Source organism: Nannobrachium achirus, assembly GCF_963921795.1.
Source record: "Nannobrachium achirus genome assembly, chromosome: 2".
In the NCBI taxonomy this organism is placed as follows: domain Eukaryota; kingdom Metazoa; phylum Chordata; class Actinopteri; order Myctophiformes; family Myctophidae; genus Nannobrachium; species Nannobrachium achirus.
Genome location: NC_137811.1, coordinates 44,062,729 through 44,087,842, shown reverse-complemented (window position 1 = coordinate 44,087,842; position 25,114 = coordinate 44,062,729).

The window sequence follows — 25,114 nt, the reverse complement described above, 5'->3', positions numbered from 1 at the left end:
CAGATTAGTAGAGTACCATTTACACAGTGATCCCATCTTAAGCACAGCTGTATGTCTGCTCTCCATGCTGTATTAATGCATGCTAACTGCACTGCTCCCTACACAGAAACAGGGTGTTTTAAAGTACTCTGGTATTTTTACCATCCAAGTTGCAAAAACGAACACTATAGGAGATCTTTTCTGCCCACAGCAATAAGACTGTACAACTCCTCATCTGGTTGGCTTGACCAGGCCATTTAGGATGGGGGATGTGGGATACAAGTTTTTCAGATCTCTATTAGTAATGTTTTGGTTTGGTTTGTCGGTTATTTATTAACATTTTAACTTGCTTAGATGCATTTCTTTTAGATATTTAATAATATCATCATGTGTTTTCATTGACGTCTTTATGAGCTGCTGTAACGCTTGAATTTCCCCTCGGGGATCAATAAAGTACCTACCTACCTACCTACCTACCTACCTACCTACCTACCTACCTACCTTTTACTTAAGTAGAAGTGTGTGGAGGTGCTCTGTTAGAAATAAAAGTCCTATTATGTATTCAGAATCTGACTTGAGTAAAAGTCCAAAAGTATTGGTATCAGAGTATGCTTAATGTACAAAGTAAAAGTACTCAAAATATCTTGCAAACCTTTTAAGTTTGCCAATCTTGTTGATCTCATCTTATTATAGGTACACAAGGCCTAGACAGGAAACTGCAAGCCTCTTAGGATAACAAGATGTTCCTATTTTACTGTCTTTTGACAGCAGTCATGTTGTAGGCCTATACTGTAAGCATACTATCTTGCCGAAATGTAAACATCCACATGACATACGATACCAAAGAAAAACATAAAACTTAATATTTTTATTTGGTTCTGCTAATACCCTAAACACGAATGTTCTGGGAAATTGGGATGTAATATACATAGTGCGACGATTCGTAAGGATCAAAGCTAGTTCAGGGGGCGGTCCCAAGGGAGCGCGCGCGCGGAGGGGGGTGGGTCACTAGGTCCTGCCCCCCCCCCTTACCCATAGTTCTTAGGGAAGTCAGATGGTGGGACTCAGTCTTGTTGCATAGCACTGCTGCTGCTACCACGCTGCAGTACACACACAAGTGCCACACTTGTTGCTTGCAGGTAGCTGTGCTGTTGCCCACCGCTTGGAGAGGGTGCCTAACTGGGCTGAGTATTTCTGGCTGTTTCTGCTATTTTACTATCGCTCAATTCATATTCTTAGCTGCCAAACTAAGAAGCTGTGTTATTGGCCAGGTTGTATGGGAAGTTTGAGATTGTTGTTCTGGTAATCGCTGAATTCTAAACTGCTGTTTCAAGGTTCAGATTGCTTGCTATCGTTGCTGGTACCTAGCTGATTTCTGTACTTTCAGTTGTTTGTTGCTAAAGCTATTTCAAAGGTGCTACAGGCTTGCTAAAGTTGCTAAAGGTAAACTCAGTATCATAGAAGTTGGCTGTGGCTACGGGCTAAATGCTAACTTATTTCGTGCCCTGGTGGGCCTATACTGGGCTACCATGAGTTAAAGTAATCTCAGTTGTTGGGTTTGTCGATATGTCAGTGCTTTGCAACGGCGCGGGCCGTATCAGCTAGCGCGGAACAACAGGTTTAATGTACAGTCAGCTAGGAGCTAGGTGGCTATTGCTAGCCGGCTATTTCGGTAAGGATGCTGTTAGCTGGTAAATAAATGGTTTCTGTCGCTTCTTGGACCACAGTAGGGCTGCTGCCAGTTACCGTGGCGTAGAAGCCCTCGCGGGATGAATTATTAAATACAGTAATCTCCTCTTTGAGAAGCCTATAAAGGATGTCTGTCTGCGTGGGCTCCTGAGAGGAGGAAACCCGCAAGCTCATAGGTGCCACAGTTTACGTGCAACAATGTTTTGCTTCCGCTAACGCAAGTCGTGCATAATAGAAGTCGTGCCTGTCTGTCCTGACGTCACCAGTTGAACTCGCTAGTGCATGCAGGGAATCGTAGTCTTCTCTATATGCTCGGTAGCTCCAGCTAAATATTCTCTTCTGCTACGGTAGGAGCCATCGTTCATTCCAGCCACGAGCTGTCTGTTGATGGTCGGCTAGCTTGCAACTCAGAACTCATGTAGCTAAAGAGGTTTGCTAACGTTCCGTAATGACTCTTCAAGCTGCTATTCCATGGGGGTTGCGTGTGTCCGTGGTCAGCAGCTACCTAGCATACAGGCTAGCAGAGGGTAACGTCACGAAGCGAAGGGTGGCGCACGGTCTGCGCATTCTGAGCACATGGGTAATGTGGCTCTCTCTAGCATTTAACCTCCAGGTCATCTGGTCCGTTACGATTCTTTTTCGTTATTATATTATTTTGTGTGCACGCGCAGTTCATAGGGCAGGGATGCGCATGTATTATCAATGTCTATGCTTCGCTTGTGCGCACTGTACAAGCTTAGCATACAGGCTTCGTTTGCTGTTCATGAGGATCTTGCCTGGTCTCGGTTAATGCTAGCTTTGCCCAAGCTGCGGCTGCCTGCTGGCATAGCAGCTGATGATGGTTGCCGATGCTACTCTGGTGAAAACGCTAACATCTGTTTATGTTTGCAGCTCGGGCCAGAAACTGCCGCGTGTCTGTTGGCATCAGGGCGGCGTCGAGTGTGGCAGCGTTGAAGTCATTGGATACTATCCTCTATCGAGCTGCCGTATTGTTTCAATCTAAGGTTATAGTTCTGGGTCTCTGCGTATCGCACTGTATGTCCTTGCGGTGTTTCCGTAGCTGCGGCACTCGAGCTAATAATTACAGCTAAGGCTACTGCTAGTGAAAAATGACGAGTTGTTTATCTTTACAATCACATTAAAGCGGCCACAGGACTGTTGCATCATGTTCACCATTGCAGGCTGCTAACGCCATGCTTTCTTTTCAGCTCAGGCTAAAGTGCTACATGTCTGTTGCTGCAGCTCACGCCAAAGCGAATACTTGTTGGTTGCTAACATTCTGTTTGTTATTTCAGCGCCAAGCCGGAGTGGCTGCAGGCCCACTGCTACGTCATCAGGTTATCATGGCAGCTTTATGCTAAAGCGGCTACATGTTCCACTAATCGTGTTTTACTTTTTAGCTTCTTGCTGCGGCTGCTACATGTCTAAATGCTAACATAATTTCTATCCTTTCAGCTCATGCTGGAGCTGCTGCATAGCTGCTACTACAGCAGGTCGCCATAGCAGCATGGCGCTGCAGCTGCTGAGGTTTTCTGCTAACAGATTTATCATTACAGCTCCAGGCCGGAGCTGCGGCATGCCCCCGCCACGGCATCAGAATAGCATGGCAGCTTTATGCTAAAGCTGCTACATGTTCCTCTAAATCGCGTTTTTCTTTATAGCTTCGGGCCACGGCTGCTACATGTTGCTGCTAACATCAGGTTTGTCCTTTCAGCTTCTTGCCGGAGCCGCTGCATAGCGGCTGCTACAGCATGCCATCATTGCAGCGTCGCGCTGCAGCGGCTGAGTGTTTTCTGCTAACATGTTTATCTTTATAGTTTCGTCCACTACTGCATAATTCCATGAGACCAGTCAGGAGTCGGTTAGCACTGGAGAGGGCATTGCTACTACAGCTTCCGCTACTTCTGCCGCTACCATGAGCTGCCAGCCTGCCCGCCCGCATGCCTGCCCGCCTGCCCGCCCTCCCGCCCGCATGCCTGCCCGGCTGCCCGCCTGCACGCGCCATATTCAGCAGACGGAAGTGGCCTACCGCCAGCCCGCCGCCGCCTGCCTTCCCGCCCGCCTGCCTTCCCACCTGCCTGTCGGCCCTCCCGTCCGGCTGCCCGCCCGCCCGCTACAGCATCAGTTAATGCTATTACTGCTGCTACCATGAGCATGATCCAGCGCTGCGTCGTGCTGGAAGCCTGTGGTGCCGGCCCATCTTCCGGAGGCGCTGTCAGGCTGCGACCGTCGTCGCCACCGCCAGGTCGCAAGGGAACATGGGAAGCTGCAGTTCCAGCACCAGCGGTGGGAACTCTATTCCTCTCGCCAGCTGCAGCTTTCCCAGATGCCCTGAGGAGCCACACTCTAGCAGGTAAATAGCAACGCATTTGCTTGTTCGATTCTGTGAGCGTTCAGCCGCTCTCTAAGCTTGCTAATAATAGGCATCCATAGTTGGATAGCAGCGACTTACTTGTACTGAATGTTGGGCTTTAGCCGCTCTCTAGGCTTGCATAGCTTGCCTTTAAAGGTCAAGACGGGTATCTCGTGGAGATTCTCATATGTGCAGCAGCAGACTCTGCAGCAGAGCGCTCCGTGGGCTGCGAAAATCTTCTCTGTGATCCTAAAAGTCAGCGACCTTAGGCGTGGTTTCATTGTTATGGTCAGCTAAAGCTAAGATGGTTATTTCTGCGGCAAGCACATGCGGTCACCAAGGCCAGGCTTAAGATGCGACTAGCACATGGCCTCTGAAGATTGCAGCTCGCAGTTTAAGCAGGGAAGGTACACCAGTGTCAGTCGCAGAACTAACTCTCCTTTCTGTCCTTTCATGTCCATGCTGAACACCGGGCTGTCTGCCCGACGTCCTCGTCTCACGACCCCCGGAGAGAGCTGCCTGATTTGCGGCCCGCCCCTCTTCACTCTGCATTCTCTCCGGATCGGAGCAGCCACACCACCAGCACTTCTGGTGCCCTCAGCTAACTCAAGATCCTGCACACCAAGCTATCAAGCACACACAACACAGGACTGACCGAAGCGTAATGGTTCCAAGCTGGAGTTGGACGCGTTTCAGTTAACGCTTCTGCTGCTGATGCTAATAGTGCTGCAGGCACTATTAGCAGGGTTGTTCCATAGGGTTCATTTTGCTGCTTCTGCTGCGTTACTCGGGGCACGCGCCCCTGATAGGTTGCGTGTTTTATTTGCTGCTTCTGTTGCGTTACTCGGGGCACGCACCCCTGATAGGTTGCGGGCCACGATAAATATTACGCTTTAATATTTCAATCTTGCAAAAGCTAGGTGGTTGCTGGGGTGTTAGTTAGGTAGGATGTGAAGCTGTTGGCGCTGTAGTTATATGAATTAAAGGTTTCATCGCTGCTTCTGGTTCTGCTGTCTATATATATATACGTCCATGTTGCTGCTCCCGCTTTCTCTAGGGTGTTTTAGTATGGCTTCAGTCAGATTGCAGTATATCGTTATAGTCAGCAGTACCACCTTCCTCACCGTTGGTTCGGTCTGCCAGCTGCTAACATTCTTAATTATTAAATTGCTTTAGCAGTACTTATAGCGTTTTTGGCAAGCTGCCAATATCATTGCTTAGTATTTTGCCTTAGTAATATTCGCTCTGCCAGATGCTAATATGCTTAATTATTATATTTTTGCGTTAGCAGGAAAGGCAGTTCATAGTTTGCCCCGCAGTAATGATAACTTAATCGCTAGAGTCACAGCAGAGCTGCCTTCCTCGCAGTTGGCTAGCACTGGCATGGGATTCTGAGATTTTGGCGTGCTTTGGGGGTTTGTAGTTTTGGGGGGTATCGGGCCAGGGCTCGCTGTAACTAAATTATGCCCTCGATGCTCATGGTAACATGAGGATCGTGGGTTCAGCGAGCCATGGCCCGAGGCAGAACCCCATGCCAAACCATGCTAACTTAGGCTATAGATTCTATGCTGTCTTATAGTAGAGCTAAGGTAGGCTGCCAATACTATGCGCTTAGATATAGGCTTAGATTCTATGCTGTCTCTATAGTAGGGTGCTCAATATGCCATGCTGTGTGATGCTTGCTTTCTGCCTTCATTCTGGTCAATAAAGTATATCTTAACCCAAGTGATCGTCTCCTGAAATAGTGCGACGATTCGTAAGGATCAAAGCTAGTTCAGGGGGCGGTCCCAAGGGAGCGCGCGCGCGGAGGGGGGTGGGTCACTAGGTCCTGCCCCCCCCCTTACCCATAGTTCTTAGGGAAGTCAGATGGTGGGACTCAGTCTTGTTGCATAGCACTGCCCCGCCACCACCCCAGCGCCACCTTCAGGTTCTGCCTTTGATCCCCCTCGGGGGGTATCGGGCCAGGGCTCGCTGTAACTAAATTATGCCCTCGATGCTCATGGTAACATGAGGATCGTGGGTTCAGCGAGCCATGGCCCGAGGCAGAACCCCATGCCAAACCATGCTAACTTAGGCTATAGATTCTATGCTGTCTTATAGTAGAGCTAAGGTAGGCTGCCAATACTATGCGCTTAGATATAGGCTTAGATTCTATGCTGTCTCTATAGTAGGGTGCTCAATATGCCATGCTGTGTGATGCTTGCTTTCTGCCTTCATTCTGGTCAATAAAGTATATCTTAACCCAAGTGATCGTCTCCTGAAATACCGGTACTCACTGACGGATATCTCTAGTCTCTGCTTTCATATCTTACCATGTAATGTGTTCAACAAGACATGGGTTGTGATTCTGTCTTATGCAAACTATTGAGTGGGTTTCAGAAGCAGTGCTGGATGTCAAACAGGAATCACTGTTTGACGACACATCTTACACAGTACACACACATGTGTGATGTGATCATGCAAACGCATTTTGTTTGCATATGCGTACGCACAGTCGCACACACACACGCACGCACGCACGCACGCACGCACGCACGCACGCACGCACGCACGCACGCACGCACGCACACACACACACACACACACACACACACACACCACAAAGAGGCTCCCCTGCCAAGAGGAGCTCGCAGATGATAAAACAGAAAGGTAAACCCTGGAAATCAGAAGAGAGAGAGAGAGAGAGAGAGAGAGAGGGAGAAAAATATTTTAGAAAGACATACCAGTATACCAGTATATAGCGAGAGACAGACAGACCTTTAAAGATATACTGTAAATATCTAGATGTATAAACCATTTTTGGAACGGCTTACTGTACGACTTTATTACGATTTCCGAGCGAAATAAGTGGATTATCAATGTAACCAATCGCTCCGGTCTGGAGCCTTGATCGGTCTGGCGAATTGACAAGATTGCCTGTTATGGAAAAAATGCACCTGTGTCACCTCAAGACCTCAGGAGAGAACTACCCTTTGCCTCCTCAAAGGAGCCTATTGTGGGTTATAAAGCAAGAGGGAGGAGTTTAGCTGTGCTTCTAGTCCAATTCTAGCCCAATTATCAGATTAGATCTGGATTAGGACCTGGAATATGAGATCCTCTTGGTAGATGACGTTCCCATTCGGTAGGGTTCATGTTAATGGACTCATTTTCCATTCAATGACGTCATGGACAGAACGGCTTTTGATTGGCATTTGCTAATGTTGATCCGGGCAAATGTTTTGGTTAAACACGTTCTTTTATATACAGAACATCTTTTTTGTGAGACGGACCAATCGAAAGCCGCTGTGTCCATGAGTTATCGACAAAAAACATTCGATTGGTCTGTTCTTCTTGGCTAACGTGACGCCATGGACAGAACAGCTTTTAATTGGTCCGTGTTAATGTTTGTGCTAACACGAAGTGAAACATGGGAGAAACTTATTATATTAATAATAATTATATTGGAACACTCTTTTAAAAAATAAAAATAAACTTCTAGGCCAGAATTCTCCTTTAACAATGACCCTTGGCCGATATGGACAATAATCCACTCTGACCTAACTGTCTATGAGATGTCCAACCTCCAAGCATGACAAATTAATTCATTGCAATGACGCTTGCACAAATCAGCACTGTTTGCAATGCTTGGCAACAGTTTGTGATCAGACAAGACATCCGGTCAACATATTCTATATAAAAACAGCCAAGAGAAATATATGACTATTATTATATATGACTAAATATATGACTGAAGTGAAATGAATCTATTGTGGTCTTCTAAGTAGAAGGAGATAAAGGAGATAGATAACTGAGTTAAAGACTGAGGACGGTGAGAGAAAGTTTTCCTGCCCCATAAAAGCCAATAGACTTCAAATTTGTCTGAGTCCATGACAAATAGTGTAGGCAGGAACAATATACTGAGACAGCGCGAGTGGAGGTGGAGAGATACGTATATAGAGGAGAGAGAGAGAGACAAGTGAGTGAAGAGAAGATGAGGACAAGCCTCCAAGCCAAAAAAGAACAAATATTTCCACCCACATCACAGTCCAACGATTGCAGCAGCTTTGATGAAGAACCAGCAGCCGTTCAAGCCGCCAGCTCTATAACCAGCCAGAGAAAAGGAGATGGAAGTGATGAATCAAGATCTTACCAAGACCTTAACTCAGCCAGGAGAAGTAAAGAAAGATTTGATGATTTAGACAGGAAAGAAAACCACATATGTAAACAGTGTGGCAAGAGTTTCAGTGTCTTAGTTAATCTGAAGATACACCAGCGTATCCACACCGCAGAAAAACCTTTCTGCTGTAAACATTGTGGAAAGAGTTTCAGTGCATTAGGTGTCCTGAAGAAGCACCAGCATATCCACACTGGAGAAAAACCCTTTGTGTGTAAACAGTGTGACATGAGTTTCAATCGGTCAGGTAATCTGAAGATTCACCAGCATATCCACAGTGGAGAAAAACCTTTCCAGTGTAAACAGTGTGGGAAGAGTTTTAGTGCATTGGGTGACCTGAAGAAGCACCACCGTATCCACACTGGAGAAAAACCTTTCCACTGTAAACGGTGTGACAAGAGTTTCAAACAGTCAGCCTACCTGATGAGTCACCAGCGTATCCACACTGGAGAGAAACCTTTCTACTGTAAACAGTGTGACAAGAGTTTCAATCAGTTAGGTAATCTGAAGACACACCTGCGTATCCACACTGGAGAAAAACCTTTCTGTTGTAAACATTGTGGAAAGAGTTTCAGGTTCTCAGGTAACCTGAAGAAGCACCTTCACTGGATGAATCCACTATCAAAAAAACCTCTGCAAACAGTGTTGCAAGAGTGTCAAACAGCTAGGTACTCTGAAGAGACACCGGTTTGTCCTCACTGGGGAGATGTTTCCACTGTAAACGGAGTGGCAAGTGTTCCAGCCAGTTACAGTACATCACTTGAACAGCCATGAAGTGCATGGCTAAGATACAATATGCGCACCTCTATGTTTCCTGGTCTGGTTACGGCTATGTTTTCTGTGTCTCCCTCTGATCTATTCCTTTTGAAACGATAGATTTAATATCTTTAAAGAATCTATCTTTACTAATCTTCAAACATTCTGTTCCTGTTTCTAATTGCCCTTGATTGTTTTCTTTGTCACCTACAGTATAATTCATCTTGCAAATCATATGGTGCATGTGCATGTCTGTATTCTGTGTATTTGTATGGGTATGTTAATGCTTGCTACCTCATGTGCATGTATGCCATGGTCTGTTGTTTTTGTCCTTGCTTGTGTTCATTTAGCTTTCATAGATACATTAATGCATGATGTCTGTCATTCTGTGGGTGATCGGGGGTGGGAGCAGGCCAGTTTCGGGGAGCTTTGGTTTCGTTTTTTTTGTCAAGTTGTCTCTGTCAACGTATGCATGGACGTATTTGTTGTATTGTTCTGTCTATCTCTGTATTTCTGTGATAATAAGGACCCTCTCGAAACCGAGATTATACATCTCAAGGGGTTATCTTTTCAATAAAGGTATAAGTGGGCTCTGCGGACCCCAAGGGGTCTTTGAGGGGGATCCAGGGGAACGTGGATGTGGAGTGGTATTGTATTGTATTGTTCGGTACAGGGTCATTCGGTTTGGTACAGGGTCTTTCTGTTCGGTATTCGATATTTAGTTGCACCCCTAATATATGTATATATATATATATATATATATATATATATATATATATAGATAGATAGATGGCTGTTGGCAAACAGCACGCCAGTAAGTCTTTTTTCAAATTGTCTGGCTACGCGAGACTAGGCTACTATAAATGGCGAAAAAGCTCATTGGTAGTGCTAGATATGTGGCATTTCAAAACTTCACACGTCCTGCCATTGGCAAGACAATCTTATCCCCTACTAGCCGCATTCATGGGAAATGTAGTCATTGGCTTTTGTTTGACTTGTTTCTAGCATTTATTGTGTTACTCTTTGGGTAAAACTTTGAGGGACGCATTCGGTCTTTCTGAACATTTTTTCATTTCCACCTTCAGTCGATGCTTCATATCCAGAGTAAAATCGCCGGGGTGTTTTTCTAACACAGTTCTTATGAGGCGATCTTCTCCTTAAAAAAAGCATTCCTAAAGCAATTTGTTTTACAAGTATCCTTACATCTGATGTATGATCATTTTCTGCATCTGTTTTGATCACCCAGCAGACAAATTAATTTTGTATTTTTCACAGAATATAACAAAATCAGATTGTTTGTGGATAGCTATTAGCTATAGCGACTGTCTCCTGAAAGGTCAGCGAGGCTAAACTCTTGCTGCCACAATCTATTCAGTGCTTTGGACATCAAAGGAGTTTATATTATACGCTGAGCTACGTGGAAGATCAAGCGACTTCTGGTTATATGTAATAGTGGGGCACTTTTCACTGACTGAACCCAAAGAAGATAATGGAGCACAATATTTACTTAAATATTTTATTTATAGTGTAAAAGCGACTGCCATTTCGACAAACACTGCGTCTACTTCGGAGTCAAAACGAGACAGCAGCGACCCAAGATTGTGGATGTCGCTGAAGCTGCAAGAGATTTATTCAGCTTCTGTTTATATGTTACTCAAGTCTCTGTGCACACTCAGTCAATTGAATCCATTGAATCCATAATGAATCATTTTTGTTTTTTGTTTTTTTTTATACATTTTTTATCCCACAATGTTAACCCATTTATCACCCAGTGCCATTTGCCCTTTTTTCTATTGATTACTCACACCATGGAGACTTAAGTTCAATACATAGTTTTTGTAGTAATTGTCGCATTCCTAAGCCAATAATTTAATTAGTAAATTTGATTTGTAATCAAAGTCTCCATGGCACGAGTAATCAATAGAAAAAAATATATTTTGGGGGTGAACTACTACTAAAGTACAATTTTGTGGTATTTGTACTTTACTTGAGTATTTCCAATTTCCAATACTTCTAATCCACTACATTTCAGAGGCAAATATTGTACTTTTAGGCCTATTAGAAAACTTTAGTTACTAGTTACTTTTGATAGTAGATTCTGAGATTACAAAACATGCATTAACCACTTTGGCCCTCTATACATTTCGGCCATTTGAAAATAGCAGATTTTCAAATCTGCTATAAGCATACAATGCATCGCATCACAACTCATTGTGAGCCTGTAGATCTGCTATTTTCAAAGGATACATTCAAAAACTAGAATTTTGAATTCCAGACTTTTACTTGTATAGTTGCAATATACTTTAACTTAAGTAAAACATTTGAGAATACTTTTTTCACCACTGATTGCCTAAGCAATAATCCTGGACGCTACTCTCCCTCTGCCAACCTGGGGAGAGCCCCGAACTGACCTACCGCTTCTTATACAAGCAAAGATACTTATACATGTTTATGGTCTTCACACTTCAATGAACGATTATGGAACAGTATTGGAACCCTCTCAGCCCTATAGAAGTGAGTACAAAATACACATTGCTATGTTTTATTCTCCAATCAATCCTCAATCACCACCCAGGACCCGAGCACCCTAGGTTGCAATGCCAGCTTGACAGTGTGCCGCGGGTTCGAATCCCGTTCCCGACGACCTCTGCTGCTTCGTGTCACTCCCCATCGCTCTACCCGTTTCCTCTCAGCCCATACTATCAATGAAGGCATAAAAGCCCCAAAATAAATCATTGCAACGCCAACCTAAGCCAAAATAAAATGAAAGTACAAAAAATGAATTATATTATATACCGGTATAACTTATATGACTATATTTTGTTTTAAAAGTTATTTGCCTGTATAGGGGGAACACAAATAGGCAGAGACGTGTTCAGAGAAAAGGAGACACTCAGAGATCCAAAGAGAAGGTGAGCCAAAGAGGGCCAGGGAGTTGGCGCTAATTGCGGTTCGCCCCTGGTGAGGGTGGAAATGAGATCCTAAAATAACCACTTCCTGGTTCTATTTTCTGCTGAGGTCAGTGGCGGAGGAGTTCAACACACAGTGAGGTGCGACGTGGCTCTGTTGTCTTGACCTACACCTGCTGAGTATCCTTCCCCCAGCCCAAGCACTGAGGCAATGAACTGAGTGTGACTGAGAGAGAGCCAAAATGTGTACAGTATATATATGACCAATTAACTGACTCTGTGTGTGTGTGTGTGTGTGTGTGTGTGTGTGTGCGTGCGTGCGTGCGTGCGTGCGTGCGTGCGTGCGTGCTGGCTTTTTGTCTTTTTCTCACATGCATACATACACACACTTGCACACACACACACACACACACACACACACACACACACACACACACACACACACACACACACACACACACACACACACACACACACACACACACACACACACACAAAATCACATACTGTAAACAACATCGCTCACTAACACATTTTCTTGCCAACTGGCACCCATATTGCATAGCCTATAAGCAAATTCCCACACACACACACACACACACGTGTACGCACGCACACACACGCATACGCACATAGTTACACATGACTTGATAAAGAGAATTAGCATCATATACACACAAGAGAAGCGCATTTGCACACAAGAGTCTTTATGTATTTTCTTTCCACACGCACACACACGCGCGAGTGACGTGGCGTGCATACACATATGCACACACACACATACAGTATGCGCACGCATGCAGGGTTTATGCTGTGTTCACACTGAGAGATACAAAGCTAATACCATTTGTGGTGGAATCCAGCGACATGAAGATTATAAAGCAACACCTGACGTCTGTATACCAGGGGGCTTCAACGTTTTCAGGCCAAGGACCCCTTAGTTGAGAGAGAGATGAAGCAGGGACCCCCACAACCTGTTCATAGATTCCATATAGTTTCATTGTTCGACAGCACAATCACCAGTATTTTGGATTCATGTCAATTTGTTTTTTCAGATATTTAACCACTTGAACTGTCAATACTCAATAAACTTGACCTTTCGCTCTGTACTTAGTCTGCTCTTTTTTCCCTCTACACCAAAGCTCTTTGCCAAAAATAGCCGATCTAAGCTCACAACTCCTCGCAGCGCGAGGAGTTGTGAGCTTGTAGATCGTCTATTTTTTGCTAGTTAATATAAAAAAGGAGAAAAAAAGTTTCTATCACTCAAAGATTTGGGGGACCCCCTAGTAACTCTTGGGACATCCTAGGGGTCTCGGACCCGCTGTTGAAGACCCCTGCTGTATACAGTAGCTGCTACAAAAGTAGCTTGACAGATCACTGATCACTTTTGCTCTCCACACAATTCTTGCTTGCAATGCGGGGGAATAGTTATTTATGTCCGCTATAGTTACATGATCTTTTTAACCCCAGGCTTTATTTTCCTTTATATTTTTCTTGCTTGCCCACGCATGCTCGATGACGTCAGCGAGCTCATTGTGCAACAATTAAACAGCAACTCTAAGACAGCTTTTGCCGCTTGGCTTTGCTCTGTATCTTTGTATCTTTTGTGTCTGCCAATGTGAACGCAGCAGCGTTAGATTATAGCGTTGAGTCATCAATGATGTGTGCAGCTCTCATATTTTCCCTTCCCTGCTGTGTCTACGACTGAAGGTCACTCTCTCTCTCTCTCTCTCTCTCTCACACACACACACACACACACACACACACACACACACACGCGCAAACTCATGCAGACACACAGTATGCACGCACGCACATACTGTTTACCGTCTAAATACAAGGGTGCACATTTAACGACCAGCTCAGTGACTTTGTGGTTAGAGTGTCCGCCCTGAGAATGGGAGGTCGGGGGTTCAATCCCCGGCCAAGTCATACTATAAGACTATAAAAATATGGTACCTGTTTCCTCCCTGCTTGGCACTCAGCATGGACTGGGGGTGGTATGTCCTTGTGTGACTTACTGACTTACTGGCGTCATGTCCAGAGGGTGTACTTGTGCACCAAGCTGTCTCACACCATGGAAACAGGAGATAGTGTCCTGACCTACAGTATGGCCAACAAGGCTCGGGAACAGGGGTCATCGATACGTTCTGTACACGGACAAATGTGTCCCTGGCCAGATTTGTCCTTGTCTGTGGCAAATGCTGTTCTTTACATAACATTATGTTTCTTATTGTGATCACAAAACCCTGTTACTGAATATCACTCTCCAGGTTCTCTTCAGAATATGTATGACACTGATTTACTACGACACTATGGCATATTAGGAGTCTCAAATATTTTGTTTTCAAGGATCTCCATAACTCGGAGACTGTACCAAATGGATCATTGGACCCCCCATTTGAACGCTCAGAGTTCCAGACCTGAAATTGTCATTTGGGCTAGCTCTTTATGAGTTTGTCATGTCTACAAATGTTTTGTCCGTGGCAAAAAATATATATATTTTGACCAAAATGTCCACCACAAGCCAAGCATGGCAATGACCCCTGCTCGGGCTCCTTGTGTGCACAAGCTGCGTGTGCACAAACTGTACACATGAACATGGCATGCATGCATACATATACTGTAAATATTGTACAGTACATCACATTGGCAATTTTAACATCTTGTTCAGTATTTCTCTCACCTCTCTCATTGGCATAGAGAAAAAGTAATTCAACATTGTGTAAAAATGTGTTTTTAAATGAACTGACCACTTTACTGTGGCACACGTATGTTATACTCACTTCCTTTTCAAAGATTACGACAGGCCTACAATTACATTAAGTCAGGGTTACTATACCAGTGTGTTTGTAAGATGTCCTGTAAAATGTTGCTAGTGCTTATATAAGGCCTTACAAGGGAATGAATGCTTGTGTGTGAGTACAGTATGTGTGTGCGCAAGTTAAGTGCCAGCATGCTTTTCCTCTGTGTGTGTGTGTGTGTGTGTGTGTGTGTGTGTGTGTGTGTGTGTGTGTGTGTGTGTGTGTGTGTGTGTGTGCGTGCGTGCGTGCGTGCGTGCGTGCGTGCGTGCGTGCGTGCGTGCGTGCGTGCGTGCGTGCGCGCGAACAGTGTCTGTGTGTGTCTGTAAGGGCCTGTTTTTTCCCCCAGGCTGGTTTGAATCGATAGCGCTTGAAACTGCTGAAATAGCAGCCTCTCTCTCTCTCTCTCTCACACACACACACACACACACACACACACACACACACACACACACACACACACACACACACACACACACACACAGAGGGTGACTCACTGGAGCTGAAAACATGAACAAGAATGCTGACTTCTGAAACAAGGCAAAGGGAGAGAGAGGGAGAAACACAAAGAGAGAGGGGAGAGAAACAGGCAGGGAGGGATGACAGGCAGGTGAAAAGAAATGAAAGAGGAGAGAGCAAGAGAGAGAGAGAGAGAGTGAGTGAGTCAGCTTTCACATTAGACTCATTTCTGCTTAGTTGTGCGGAGTGGTGAGAGTCAGTATTGCTGCATTCCAACTGCAATGTGTGTGTGTGCGTGCGTGCGTGCGTGCCTGCCTGCCTGCCTGCCTGCCTGCCTGCCTGCCTGCCTGCCTGCCTGCTTGCCTGCCTGCCTGCCTGCCTGCCTGCCTGCCTGCCTGCCTGCGTGGGTGGGCGGGCGGGCGCGCGCGCGTACGTACGTACGTACGTGTGTGAGTGTATGACAGAGATGAGGAGTGAGTGAGACCATAATACCCAACTAATCTACTCCTCCGGTCTTCCTGCTATGCTGTTGCTTTGTCTGTCTGTCAGGATTAATGTATACCTTCCACAAGTGTCGTTGGGCAGAGATGATGTATTTCCAGCTGATAATGGCGTCCGGATGGTTTAGAGAGCAATGGTTCTCAACCAGAGGTCCTTGGGGGGGTTCCAGGTGGTCCCCAGCTAAATGGAGAGTTGGTAACCATTATAGATCTGTAACTCTTGAGAGCGTAAAATGAAACCAAATGGACCCGTACAGAGAATGTAAGAATTGACGTTTTGATCAATGTTTGCCTGTAGTGTTATCGCTCCTATGGGCAATACAGTAATACAGCAAGAAATCTTATACAATAACTACATATTCTAAGTATTGGGTCTGAGAGGCTAAATCTCATCAAATAGTGGTATGTGGCTCAAATGCAGAATAAATAATGGACCTGATATTAAAAAGCACTTGCCCAGCATCTCGAGACCAGGTTCAATTCCTGGCAGCACTGCCTCCAAACAACACATGTGACTGTGTTCGTGGCGTGGGTGGGAAGCCAGTAGAAGGGGATTGTGTCCTTGTTGCTACATTGGGAACTGGCAAAACATTTATGAAGAAAAATTGAGACAAATGCATTTTCTTTCCTTTTACACCTCTAACACTTACATACAGTACGAACATTATTTCTGAGTGTTTTTTTTTTTTTTTGCAATACTTACTCCCTACTTCGGGCAAATTTTCAGAAATCGGCATACGTTTTCTAATATGCGTCATGATGTGACTTGTGAGATTGTATATTGGGTATTTTCCAAGCGGCAAGTTTTGTTAGCTGGAAATTAAGCCACCTCTCTTTGAAGCTGCTGTTCCAATTAATGGCCCAACAGATGTCACTATTTCACCTTCTACTGGTGTCAAGAAACTTTCCGCTCAATGTTAAGTATAACTAGAAAAATATTGTTCCTTCGAAACAATAGTGGGCTCGCTTCAAGCCGGAAAACAATGGCTATAAAAGCACAAAATGTCAAGATCGCAGGCAGTGCTCTCTTTGACGTTACTGACGTCAAAGATTGGTCCATTTTGTTCCAAAAATGTGTTGTGCAAAAGTTGACCCGCTGGTGGCGCTATAACAGGCCAATGTGAGAAGGTTGGTATCTGTTCCTTGACCTATTGGGAATGTGCTTGCAAGATTTCACGCACATCCCAGGCTGTGTTCATGATTTGAGGTGTTTTTGGCTTTGGACACTTTATCGCTGCTTGCAGCTATATTTATTATTATTATTTTATAATTTTTTTGTGTGCACTTCATAGGCATGTTAGATAAAGGTCCTTAGATTGCGTGTAGAATGTTTCATGCAAATTGCAAAAAAAAATCCTAGAATAAAAACGGGTTTAAGCGTTTTACAAACTGCTCAAAATTATATAGCGCCCCCCTTTGGCCATTTGGGGTAAGATTGGTTTCAGTGATATTTGAACTAACCCTCTACACTATTTTGTCATGAAAATGTGACTTTGCATGTATGTTTTAGAGGCAGAAGAATAATTTGCATAAAAATGCAATATTGTTTGAATTATTTAAAAAAGCATGTTTCAATGTTAAAGAAATCCGATCTGACAGATCTTTAGATATCGGTCCAAAGTTCACGTAAAAAAAGTTTTGTGCACGTGACGCAAAAATTCCAGAATAAAAGCGGGTTTACGCGTTTTACAAACTGCTCAAAATGGCGGAAAATCAAAGGGCGGAGCTTACTTAACAACGACACAGATGTCTTCCGCTTGAGTCAAAGCACGCGTGTAACAAGTTGCATGTCTTCGAACGAAACGAGTCATGACTTATGCCCGTTTGAAGTTTGAATTTTCAGACGCTTCGTATAGCGCCCCCCTTTGGCCGATTGGAATAAAATTGGTTTCAGTGATACTTTGACTAACCCTCCACATCTTTGCCAAATGCCATGAACGTGTAACTTTGCATGTATGATTTAGAGGCCGAAGAATAATTTGCATAAAACCGCACTATTGATTGAATTATTAAAAAATTATATTTCACTTTAAAAGAAATCCGCCGAGATTAGTTTGACCGCATTGGTCCAAAGTTCATGTGAAAAAAGTTTTATGCGCGTATCGCGAAAATCCCAGGAGGAGATAGATTTTTACTGTTTTTCATATAATTCCGAATTGTGGGAGACCTAAAGGTCAGAGGTCAAAAGTTAGAGGGTAAAAGTTGTTCGGCATGAGGAGACGCATAAGTGTATACAGGTTTCATGGCTGTACCTCAAACACAGCATGAGCTATACCTGTTCAAAGATCGCACTTTCGAAGGCTTCCTACAGCGCCACCATTTGGCCGATTGCTGTAAAAAGTAATAGCACACTTCACCACTGTAAGCTGAACACATTGATGTTTTTATTTTCATTTTCTCACTAAGTATGTAGGAGTAGAAAGGAACCGAAAATCCCGTCTACTTACTAGATAAACAAATAAATAAATAAACTAGAAAAATATTGTTCCTTCGAAACAATTGTGGGCTCGCTTCAAGCCAGAAAACAATGGCTATAAAAGTACAAAATGTCAAGATCGCAGGCAGTGCTCTCTTTGACGTTACTGACGTCAAAGATTGGTCCATTTTGTTCCAAAAATGTGTTGTGCAAAAGTTGACCCGCTGGTGGCGCTATAACAGGCCAATGTAAGAAGGGTGGTATCTGTTCCTTGACCTATTGGGAATGTGCTTGCAAGATTTCACGCACATTGCAGGCTGTGTTCATGATTTGAGGTGTTTTTGGCTTTGGCCACTTTATCGCTGCTTGCAGCTATATTCATTATTATTATTTTTTTTGTGTGTGTGCACTTCATAGGCATATTAGATAAAGGTCCTTAGATTGTGTGTAGAATGTTTCATGCAAATTGCAAAAAAAAAATCCTAGCGGGTTTAAGTGTTTCACAAACTGCTCAAAATGATATAGCGCCCCCCTTTGGCCAATTGGGGTAAGATTGGTTTTAGTGATATTTGGACTAACACTCTACATCTTTGCCAAATGCCATGAACATGTTACTTTGCATGTATGATTTAGAGGCAGAAGAATAATTTGCATAAAACTGCAATATTCATTGAATTTATTTTAAAAAGCATGTTTCAATTTTAAAGAAATCCGATCTGACAGATCTTTAGATATCGGTCCAAAGTTCACGTAAAAAAAGTTTTGTGCACGTGGAGCGAAAATTCCAGAATAAAAGCGGGTTTACGCGTTTTACAAACTGCTCAAAATGGCGGAAAATTGAAGGGCGGAGCTTACTTAACAACGACACAGATGTCTTCCGCTTGAGTCAAAGCACGCGTGTAACAAGTTGCATGTCTTCAAACGAAACGAGTCATGACTTATGCCCGTTTGAAGTTTGAATTTTCAAACGCTTCGTATAGCGCCCCCCTTTGGCCGATTGGAATAAAATTGGTTTCAGTGATACTTTGACTAACCCTCCACATCTTTGCCAAATGCCATGAACGTGTAACTTTGCATGTATGATTTAGAGGCAGAAGAATAATTTGCATAAAACCGCAATATTGATAGAATTATTAAAAAAATATATTTCACTTTAAAAGAAATCCGCCGAGATTAGTTTGACCGTATTGGTCCAAAGTTCATGTGAAAAAAGTTTTGTGCGCGTATCGAAAAAAACCCAGGAGGAGATAGATTTTTACTGTTTTTCATATAATTCCAAATTGTGGGAGACCTAAAGGTCAGAGGTCAAAAGTTAGAGGGTAAAAGTTGTTCGGCATGAGGAGACGCATAAGTGTATACAGGTTTCATGGCTGTATGTATAACACAGCATGAGCTATACCTGTTCAAAGTTCGCACTTTCGAAGGCTTCCTACAGCGCCACCATTTGGCCGATTGCTGTAAAAAGTAATAGCACACTTCGCCACTGTAAACTGAACACATTGATGTTTTTATTTTCATTTTCTCACTAAGTATGTAGGAGTAGAAAGGAACCGAAGTTTTTTGATACTTGATATGACTGCCTGCCTGATAGATAAACTAGAAAATATTGTTCCTTCGAAACAATTGTGGGCTCGCTTCAAGCCAGAAAACAATCGCTATAAAAGTACAAAATGTCAAGATCGCAGGCAGTGCTCTCTTTGACGTTACCGACGTCAAAGATCGGTCCATATTGTTCCAAAAATGTGTTGTGGAAAAGTTGACCCGCTGGTGGCGCTATAACAGGCCAATGTAAGAAGGGTGGTATCTGTTCCTTGACCTATTGGGAATGTGCTTGCAAGATTTCACGCACATTGCAGGCTGTGTTCATGATTTGAGGTGTTTTTGGCTTTGGCCACTTTATCGCTGCTTGCAGCTATATTCATTATTATTTTTATTTTTTTTGTGTGTATGCACTTCATAGGCATATTAGATAAAGGTCCTTAGATTGTGTGTAGAATGTTTCATGCAAATTGCTAAAAAAATCCTAACGGGTTTAAGCGTTTCACAAACTGCTCAAAATGATATAGCGCCCCCCTTTGGCCAATTGGGGTAAGATTGGTTTTAGTGATATTTGGAATAACACTCTACATCTTTGCCAAATGACATGAATATGTTACTTTGCATAGATGATTTAGAGGCAGAAGAATAATTTGCATAAAACTGCAATATTGATTTAATTTATTAAAAAAGCATGTTTCAATTTAAAAAAAATCCGATCTGACAGATCTTTAGATATTGGTCCAAAGTTCACATAAAAAAAGTTTCGTGCACGTGACGCGAAAATTCCAGAATAAAAGCGGGTTTACGTGTTTTACAAACTGCTCAAAATGGCGGAAAATTGAAGGGCGGAGCTTACTTAACAACGACACAGATGTCTTCCGCTTGAGTCAAAGCACGCGTGTAACAAGTTGCATGTCTTCAAACGAAACGAGTCATGACTTATGCCCGTTTGAAGTTTGAATTTTCAAACGCTTCGTATAGCGCCCCCCTTTGGCCAATTGGAATAAGATTGGTTTCAGTGATATTTTGACTAACCCTCTACATCTTTGCCAAATGCCATGAACGTGTGACTTTGTATGTATGATTTAGAGGCAAAATAATTATTGGCATAAAACTGCAATATTGAGTGAATTATTAAAAAATAATGTTTCACTTTAAAAAAAATCTGGTTGATCAATCTGACCGTATTGGTCCAAAGTTCATCTGAAAAAAGTTTTGTGCGCTTAACGCGAAAATCCCAGGAGGAGATAGATTTTTACTGTTTTTCCATATAATTCCAAATTGTGGGAGACCTAAAGGTCAGAGGTCAAAAGTTAGAGGGTAAAAGTTGTTCGGCATGAGGAGACGCATAAGTGTATACAGGTTTCATGGCCGTATGTATAACACAGCATGAGCTATACCTGTTCAAAGATCGCACTTTCGAAGGCTTCCTACAGTGCCACCATTTGGCCGATTGCTATATAAAATAATAGCACACTTCGCCACTGTAAACTGAACACATTGATGTTTTTATTTTCATTTTCTCACTAAGTATGTAGGAGTAGAAAGGAACCGAAGTTTTGAGGAGAACTTGATATGACGGTTAGATATTGTCACTAGAAAAATATTGTTCCTTCGAAACAATTGTGGGCTCGCTTCAAGCCAGAAAACAATGGCTATAAAAGTACAAAATGTCAAGATCGCAGGCAGTGCTCTCTTTGACGTTACTGACGTCAAAGATTGGTCCATTTTGTTCCAAAAATGTGTTGTGCAAAAGTTGACCCGCTGGTGGCGCTATAACAGGCCAATGTAAGAAGGGTGGTATCTGCTCCTTGACCTATTGGGAATGTGCTTGCAAGATTTCACGCACATTGCAGGCTGTGTTCATGATTTGAGGTGTTTTTGGCTTTGGCCACTTTATCGCTGCTTGCAGCTATATTCATTATTATTATTTTTTTTGTGTGTGTGCACTTCATAGGCATATTAGATAAAGGTCCTTAGATTGTGTGTAGAATGTTTCATGCAAATTGCAAAAATAAATCCTAACGGGTTTAAGCGTTTCACAAACTGCTCAAAATGATATAGCGCCCCCCTTTGGCCAATTGGGGTAAGATTGGTTTTAGTGATATTTGGACTAACACTCTACATCTTTGCCAAATGCCATGAACATGTTACTTTGCATGTATGATTTAGAGGCAGAAGAATAATTTGCATAAAACTGCAATATTCATTGAATTTATTTTAAAAAGCATGTTTCAATTTTAAAGAAATCCGATCTGACAGATCTTTAGATATCGGTCCAAAGTTCACGTAAAAAAAAGTTTTGTGCACGTGGAGTGAAAATTCCAGAATAAAAGCGGGTTTACGCGTTTTACAAACTGCTCAATATGGCGGAAAATCGGGGGGCGGAGCTTACTTAACAACGACACAGATGTCTTCCGCTCGAGTCAAAGCACGCGTGTAACAAGTTGCATGTCTTCAAACGAAACAAGTCATGACTTATGCCCGTTTGAAGTTTGAATTTTCAAACGCTTCGTATAGCGCCCCCCTTTGGCCGATTGGAATAAAATTGGTTTCAGTGATACTTTGACTAACCCTCCACATCTTTGCCAAATGCCATGAACGTGTAACTTTGCATGTATGATTTAGAGGCCGAAGAATAATTTGCATAAAACCGCAACATTTATTGAATTATTAATAAAATATATTTCACTTTAAAAGGAATCCGCCGAGACTAGTTTGACCGTATTGGTCCAAAGTTCAAGTGAAAAAAGTTTCATGCGCGTATTGCAAAGATCCCAGGAGGAGATAGATTTTTACTGTTTTTCATATAATTCCAAATTCTGAGGGATCTAAAGATCAGAGGTCAAAAGTCAGAACGTAAAAATTGTTCGGCATGAGGAGACGCATACGTGTATACAGGTTTCATGGCTGTACGTATAACAGAGCATGAGCTATACCTGTTCAAAGTTCGCACATTCGAAGGCTTCCTACAGCGCCACCATTTGGCCGATTGCTGTAAAAAGTAATAGCACACGTCGCCACAGTAAGCTGAACACATTGATGTTTTTATTTTCATTTTCTCACTAAGTATGTAGGAGTAGAAAGGAACCGAAATTTTGAGGAGAACTTGATATGACGGTTAGATATTGTCACTAGAAAAATATTGTTCCTTCGAAACAATTGTGGGCTCGCTTCAAGCCAGAAAACAATGGCTATAAAAGTACAAAATGTCAAGATCGCAGGCAGTGCTCTCTTTGACGTTACTGACGTCAAAGATTGGTCCATTTTGTTCCAAAAATGTGTTGTGCCAAAAGTTGACCCGCTGGTGGCGCTATTATAACAGGCCAATGTAAGAAGGGTGGTATCTGTTCCTTGACCTATTGGGAATGTGCTTGCAAGATTTCACTGACATTGCAGGCTGTGTTCATGATTTGAGGTGTTTTTGGCTTTGGCCACTTTATCGCTGCTTGCAGCTATATTTGTTATTATTTTTCTTTTTGTGTGTGTGTGCACTTCATAGGCATATTAGATAAAGGTCCTTAGATTGTGTGTAGAATGTTTCATGCAAATTGCAAAAAAAATCCTAACGGGTTTAAGCGTTTCACAAACTGCTCAAAATGATATAGCGCCCCCCTTTGGCCAATTGGAGTGAGATTGGATTTAGTGATATTTGGACTAACACTCTACATCTTTGCCAAATGCCATGAACATGTTACTTTGCATGTATGATTTAGAGGCAGAAGAATAATTTGCATAAAACTGCAATATTCATTGAATTATTAAAAAAGCATGTTTCAATTAAAAAAAAAAATCCGATCTGACAGATCTTTAGATATTGGTCCAAAGTTCACGTAAAAAAAGTTTTGTGCGCGTGGAGCGAAAATTCCAGAATAAAAGCGGGTTTACGCGTTTTACAAACTGCTCAAAATGGCGGAAAATCGAAGGGCGGAGCTTACTTAACAAAGACACAGATGTCTTCCGCTCGAGTCAAAGCACGCGTGTAAGCAAGTTGCATGTCTTAAAACGAAACGAGTCATGACTTATGCCCGTTTGAAGTTTGAATTTTCAAACGCTTCGTATAGCGCCCCCCTTTGGCCGATTGGACTAAAATTGGTTTCAGTAATACTTTGACTAACCCTCTACATCTTTGCCAAATGCCATGAACGTGTAACTTTGCATGTATGATTTAGAGGCCGAAGAATAATTTGCATAAAACCGCAATATTGATTGAATTATTAAAAAATTATATTTCACTTTAAAAGAAATCTGGTTGATCAATCTGACCGTATTGGTCCAAAGTTCATGTGAAAAAAGTTTTGTGCGCGTAACGAAAAAAACCCAGGAGGAGATCGATTTTTACTGTTTTTCATATAATTCCAAATTGTGGGAGATCTAAAGGTCAAAGGTCAAAAGTCAGAGCGTAAAAGTTGTTCGGCATGAGGAGACGCATACGTGTATACAGGTTTCATGGCTTTACCTCAAACACAGCATGAGCTATACCTGTTCAAAGTTCGCACTTTCGAAGGCTTCCTACAGCGCCACCATTTGGCCGATTGCTGTAAAAAGTAATAGCACACGTCGCCACAGTAAGCTGAACACATTGATGTTTTTATTTTCATTTTCTCACTAAGTATGTAGGAGTAGAAAGGAACCGAAGTTTTTTGATACTTGCACTGACTGCCTGCCTAGTATAGAAATAATGACAATATCTAAAGTGTGCTCGCCTTATAGGCGAGCCCACAACTAGAAAAATATTGTTCCTTCGAAACAATTGTGGGCTCGCTTCAAGCCAGAAAACAATGGCTATAAAAGTACAAAATGTCAAGATCGCAGGCAGTGCTCTCTTTGACGTTACTGACGTCAAAGATTGGTCCATTTTGTTCCAAAAATGTGTTGTGCAAAAGTTGACCCGCTGGTGGCGCTATAACAGGCCAATGTAAGAAGGGTGGTATCTGCTCCTTGACCTATTGGGAATGTGCTTGCAAGATTTCACGCACATTGCAGGCTGTGTTCATGATTTGAGGTGTTTTTGGCTTTGGCCACTTTATCGCTGCTTGCAGCTATATTCATTATTATTATTTTTTTTGTGTGTGTGCACTTCATAGGCATATTAGATAAAGGTCCTTAGATTGTGTGTAGAATGTTTCATGCAAATTGCAAAAATAAATCCTAACGGGTTTAAGCGTTTCACAAACTGCTCAAAATGATATAGCGCCCCCCTTTGGCCAATTGGGGTAAGATTGGTTTTAGTGATATTTGGACTAACACTCTACATCTTTGCCAAATGCCATGAACATGTTACTTTGCATGTATGATTTAGAGGCAGAAGAATAATTTGCATAAAACTGCAATATTCATTGAATTTATTTTAAAAAGCATGTTTCAATTTTAAAGAAATCCGATCTGACAGATCTTTAGATATCGGTCCAAAGTTCACGTAAAAAAAGTTTTGTGCACGTGGAGTGAAAATTCCAGAATAAAAGCGGGTTTACGCGTTTTACAAACTGCTCAATATGGCGGAAAATCGGGGGGCGGAGCTTACTTAACAACAACACAGATGTCTTCCGCTCGAGTCAAA